Genomic DNA, 7,059 nt, shown 5'->3' on the forward strand with positions numbered 1-7,059 from the left:
AAAATAAAGAAACAAACTAATGGCTTTTTCCATCTTCTTGATCAAAACATTTTGTATGAACCTATGGTATGAACACATAATCGAACATACAATTATAATTCTGGAATAAATAATAGATAGTATAAGACTTACTGACCCATGTTAACGCTTACAGCTTAAAGCAGAGAAACTGCACATCCGTAAAAATGAAAGGTGTGTGATACAGTCAGTTATGAGTAAAGCACATGTCTAATACAAAATAAAAGCACATTAATGATCAATATCATAAACCAACAGTTAGCCCAAACTCGGTTGGGCTTTTTAGATAATATAGTTATCATTACCCCACCAATTAATTGAGTTTTTATCACGCTACCTTATAATTAAAAGGTCAATTAAGACAATAAAAAAGTATTGAGCAGATATGTGTGGCCCTACCAAGTCTGTAAGGCTTTTGGGTTTGTATAATGCTGAATAGTTTGTGTGTTCGGTGGCCTTTCATGGTTGTATAATTCTTACATACTAAGTATATGGAAGCAAACAAGAGACAGAAGTATGGAAGCAAACAAGAGACAAAAGTATGGAAGCAAACAAGAGACAGAAGTATTTTAATTTTTATCAGACACCGAATTTATAGCATTGAAAATAATTACTTTGAAAATCATGTATCTGAATTGTTTTGCTCCGAACTTACCTATGTGAAATAAAAATGTAACAATTCAAGTTAAAATTTGAATAGTCAAATTCAGATTCCAAATATTGAAGTGAAAAAAATGCGAATGTACAATTTCGGTGTTAAAAAAATTCAACGTCAAAAATGTCGGTGTTTAAAATTCGATGTCCAAAATTGCGATGCAACATCATCCGGGCTACTCAGACAGGATAAGCAATCGAGCCCGAATGCAATCAAACCGACTTTTGGCCTATCAGAGCCCAAGCAGCGAACTCCGGGAGTGCCGGTGTTACCATTTAACTGGTTACACCGGGGAACTCGTTACGTTACGTTAACGGTAGGAATGGGGCGTGTACTTTGAGGAGCCATTGTCGAATAACCAGGAAATACACATTTCGATCGCTTCTTTTGTTGTTTACATTTATCTTTTGGTATATTTGGCTCCATAGGAACACTTTGATGCACATTCAGTACCAGTGTGTGAGGTTGTGGTTGCGATGCCGATATCCGGACGCGTACAGCGAGGACTACAAAATGACAATGAGGTGACTGGGGATGTCTGTTCAAAACATTGCAAACGTGAATAAATCATTTCAAATATGTATTTGTCTCCGACTTTCATTTGTACATCGTTGTTAATGTGATGTTTAGTAGCTTTGATAGCTGTCCATACCTCCAGACAGCCTAAAAGTAAGACACAAGTTGTTTACTCACAGCCCGAATGCAGCATCGAGATCCGTGGCCAGCTGTGAACCTCTCCGATTAACTTGTGACAGGACTTCTTTAGCTATTCTCCAGCGAGCAAGGTTTTTATTAAATACCTCCATCCCTCTCATCACAACAAGACTCTACACTGTGCAGAAAAAAAAACAACATAAATGAAAATAACCTTGCTGGATAGCTTAGAATGAAACAAACAAACTATCTTCCATGGCTGATACTGATGTCACAGTAACGGCTAAACCACAGATAAGTCCAGCGGGGGGGGCACAAGTTGAATCCATATAATGAAATTGTTATTTTATATATACATATATATATATGCTATATATATTTATATTGATTTCTATCCTACATTGTCTAGGCTATATAAACCGGCGGAAGTGTCACAACTTTCTTGGTTTGTGATTATAGAGAGAGATAGATAGCGAGACAGATAGAGATACTGTAGAGATAGATAGCGACAGAGAGATAGATAGCGAGACAGATAGATTACTGTGCATTGCCCCTGCTAAATAAACCATTACATAAATAGAAGAGCATCAGGACTGTTTTACATTACATGACATGTTACTTGTTAGACACTTTTATCCAAAGCGACTTACATACTCAATACTGTGGACAATCCCCACAGGAGCAATTTGGGGTGAAGTGTCCCTGATCCGAACACCAACACACTAAACCACTGCGCCACATGCATCCCTTTAGGCATATGATAGCTATGTGATTAACATGATGACAAAGGTATCCCAACTGTAGCTGTGAACATGACAGGATGTGTGATTACCTAGAAGAGCATCAGGACTGTTTTAGGCATATGATAGCTATGTGATTAACATGATGATTCAGCCTCTATGGAGATAGACATCAAGCATGCTCATTTCTGACGTGGAGCTAATCTGAAGTAAACATTGAATACTGCTTTCTATTCCTCCATCTTGTGACTGTGTAACTCCCTCTCTTGGATATCAGCATGTGAAGGACACTGTTCAGGAACTAGCTGATGCTCTGTATGTGATGACTACTTCCATTCTGGAGAGGATCACAGACACATGGATCCTGAGGTTGAAGCTCAAACTGGTGAAAAGTGATATTTTTCCAACAATTTCCAATAAATGTTATTCTGAAACACAACTATCACTGTTGTCTTTCCTTCTATAACACTGATGTAGGCCAAGAAAAACGTTGCATTGCATAATATCTAAACTTACATTTGGCACTTTAAATGTAGCCAAAAATATGTGAAGCTGGCGCTTAGCCCACCAAAAAGTGCATAGTTGCAACTTAAGTTGCAGTTAAGCATTTTATATCAGTGGGTCCTAATGGTGCAAGACGGGGAAGGCAGACATAATTGCTTAAACATATAGGCTTAACCCTTTAATTGGCAGACCAAGAAAAAATCTATGGAAAAAGTATTTGTTTGCATTTTTTTTATCAAATGGGACACAAACTACTTTTTTTTTTTACTGTCTACACAGTTTTGTTTTTATGAGCCTCAACCAACTGGTCGTGCTGGCGTTTTATAGTAAAAGTGCATTTCAACAATCATCATCTACAGTATTTGTATGCATCAAACTCAAATAAATGTTTTTCTTTTATGGAAAATGAGCAATATACCAGATATATTCATACAAGATAATAAAGGATAATTGTCAACAATTTTCTTTTTTTCAAGCCATCAGCATAAATATCGTGGATCATAAAATCCATCAGTTGTTTAACAACTCCTGAATCCATCCCCTCTTGGTTAGCCCGACAGATATTCTCTCCCACACACACACACACACACACACACACACACACACACACACACACACACACACACACACACACACACACACACACACACACACACACACCACACACACACACACACACACACACACACACACACACACACACACACACACACACACACACACACACACACACACACACACACACACACACACCACACACACACACACACACACACACACACACACACACACACACACACACACACACACACACACAATACTCACTTACGCACAGCCGATCTTTCTCTATGTCTATCTCTACAGTATCTCTATCTATCTCTCTGTCGCTATCTCTCTCTCTCTATAATCACAAACCAAGAAAGTTGTGACACTTCCGCCGGTTTATATAGACTAGACAATGTAGGATATAAATAAATATAAATATATATCATGTATATATATATACATGATATATATACATGATATATCATGTATATATATATATATATATGTATATACATATATATAAAATAACAATTTCATTATATGGATTCAACTTGTGCCCCCCCGCTGGACTTGTCTGTGGTTTAGCCGTTACTGTGACATCAGTATCAGCCATGGAAGATTGTTTGTTTGTTTCATTCTAAGCTATCCAGCAAGGTTATTTTCATTTATGTTTTTTTTTTTCTGCACAGTGTAGAGTCTTGTTGTGATGAGAGGGATGGAGGTATTTAATAAAAACCTTGCTCGCTGGAGAATAGCTAAAGAAGTCCTGTCACAAGTTAATCGGAGAGGATCACAGCTGGCCACGGATCTCGATGCTGCATTCGGCTGTGAGTAAACAACTTGTGTCTTACTTTTAGGCTGTCTGGAGGTATGGACAGCTATCAAAGCTACTAAACATCATATTAACAACGATGTACAAATGAAAGTCGGAGACAAATACATATTTGAAAGGATTTATTCACGTTTGCAATGTTTTGAACAGACATCCCCAGTCACCTCATTGTCATTTTGTAGTCCTCGCTGAACGCGTCCGGATATCGGCATCGCAACCACAACCTCACACACTGGTACTGAATGTGCATCAAAGTGTTCCTATGGAGCCAAATATACCAAAAGATAAATGTAAACAACAAAAGAAGCGATCGAAATGTGTATTTCCTGGTTATTCGACAATGGCTCCTCAAAGTACACGCCCCATTCCTACCGTTGACGTAACGTAACGAGTTCCCCGGTGTAACCAGTTAAACGGTAACACCGTGAAGCCCAATGCTGCAAACTGTAGGCGATGGATGCAGATGGGAGCAATTCCCGTAGACCCTATGTTAAAATGTCCAACTTAACATCAGAAAATGAACATGTTTCTAGCCTGGATCCACAAAAACATATTCTGTATATAGTTAGATTCCCCCTTCATGACAACGGGACTGCTGCTCCTAGCTCCTCTGTCTCACTGCTAGCTCCGTTAGCTCCATTGACTCCGTGATGCTACAGGGGCTCAGCTCATGAGGAGAACACTACTTGAACTCGGCAGTGTTTGTTGTGTTGGTTCCTGATGGACTATTCGTCATGCAAATATAGGATTTATCTGCGGTTAAAACAGACCGTCCATGAATGCAGTTTCTTCGGTAAGTCAACCCTGCGTACTTTATGTTATGTTACTGGTGTTTTTATTAAGCTAACGTTAATGAATGTTTAGAGTTGGGTTAGCATTTGAGCAATCGGTAGCTCCATCTGTGCTAACGATGCTATGCGTAGCATCCAAGTTAAACGTAATAGAGAAGTATAAAACATTAAGTGGGATGCTATACAAAAGGCTTCTGTGCGAGGTTGGTAAAATAAGGTAATCATTGTTAGTTTGCTAGTTAGGTTACTGTATGCATTGTTAAGGTTAATTTCAATTCGCTATGCTATAGCCAGTGGCGTTTTTATATGTACAAAAGTGGTGGGGCACACAAAACTTAGATGTCTATATATAAGCTTCTGAGGTTCATGGCTGGTGAGGCTCTGACTCTTCAGGTTTACAAATATTATATTTTGACCTAAATCAAAATATAATATTATTTTCAAAAGCTTTTTTTGTCTGATGCTTCAATTAATTTTAAACAGACAGTTCAACAAAAGGATACCCAAACAATTTAATTTTATCATTTAAATATTGAATTGTTCTCTCTTAGTAAGATCCCATTTTCATGGCGGTGGTAAAATTGCAGTCTTACCTTGACATGAAGATGAAGTCCATTTGCCTATCCTTCTGGACAAAAATCTCTATTACTTTTTTGTAAAAGTCCTTATGTTCTTGTAGTTTCAAAAGTCTATCATAAATCTGATCTAATCAATAGATTTATGATTCAAAAATTATAAAAGTAGGGTAGACATGTGGATATTATCCGGCTGAACAAAACGTGCATTTATCTAACAGGTTTGTTTCCCACAGATCTTATTTGGAGCTATTTTCTAAAATCCTATGGAGAAATATCATTGCTTTTTTGTGGAGGGAAGCCATGCGCAGTTTATTTCCGGGTTGTAGGACGCCTCACTGCAGCTCTCTCTCCTCCTCTTCACACACCACACTTTTCGCGGCACACGTACTTACAGCCAATCAGCTCTGAATGATGTGAGATGACGTATGGTGGGGATGGCAGCTCTATGCCCCTATGGTCATTATTTTTTTGCCACACACATTAAATAGGACAATACTCTGAGCATGCGCAGTGTAGTTTTTACAGTCACCATTGACTTAAACAGGGAGAGGGAGGGGCAGGATCGGGTTTTGTCCCACATGGCTCTAAACAGCTCAATAGGCACACACTGTAGACACTAATTAGAAGAACACAGACTAAAACAGCAATGTACAGACGAATCAGATGATTAAACATGATCTTAAAATATATTTTATATATTTTTTAATTTATTTTTTGCATTTTTTTGTAATCATTACTTTTAATACTTTCTGCTGACACTAGGTGGGGCTGTGCCCCACCTGCCCCTAATGACCAGTCGCCACTGGCTATAGCATAACATAGACTAGCTAACGTCAACGTATTGTTGAAGAGAGGCTTAGTGTATATTAAATCAACCTCACAAATGTAACAAATGTAACGCGAGCTGAATACAGTTAGGCTACTTGATTTTTGTATTCTGATTACGTAACGTCGTTACATGTATTCCGTTACAACCCAACCCTGTGTACAGATCAGTTCGATAAAGTCATGCCTAAACAGCGACATTTTACACGATAAATACGGGTTTAAATAGCAGCATTTGCCACGGAAGGCGAGTGGCAGCTACCGTAAACCTTGTCTTACTCTGGCATCTTGTAGCAACTCCCGTTGAGCAGCGGCAGATGCCTCGGCAAGTTGTGGTATCGGTGGCATATGCCGGAAGTACTTGCCACAGATGCCACAGAGTAGTGGCATCTGCCGGAAGTACTTGCCACAGATGCCACGGAGTAGTGGTATCTTTGGCATATGCCGGAAGTACTTGCCACAGATACCACGGAGTAGTGGCCTCTGTGGCAGATGCCGGAAGTACTTGCCACTGCCTGCAGATGCCACGAAATGAGCAAGGCCCTACTGCAGTGTTTCTCAAACTTTTTCATACCAAGGACCACTTAACCAATAAAAAAATACTCGCGGACCACCTAACTCCACAAATATCCAAAAACACATTGTTTTTTACAAATCGCCTGAAAATGGTACAAACAAGTGGCCACATGTGTGATGAAGGTGTTGCGCTGGGCTATATCATGCAATCGAAAGTGAAACTTAAGCTCACTCCATTGCGGAGATATTCCCGCGAGAGTGCGGAAAACTTAAATTAATTAATTTATTTCAAATGTGAAATTTTACCAATATACTCACGGACCACTAGGGGGCGCTCACGGACCACCAGTGGTCCGCGGACCACACTTTGAGAAGCACTGCCCTACTGGAATAAAATGTG

The sequence above is a fragment of the Gymnodraco acuticeps genome, unplaced genomic scaffold, assembly GCF_902827175.1.
Source record: "Gymnodraco acuticeps unplaced genomic scaffold, fGymAcu1.1, whole genome shotgun sequence".
NCBI classification, from domain to species: domain Eukaryota; kingdom Metazoa; phylum Chordata; class Actinopteri; order Perciformes; family Bathydraconidae; genus Gymnodraco; species Gymnodraco acuticeps.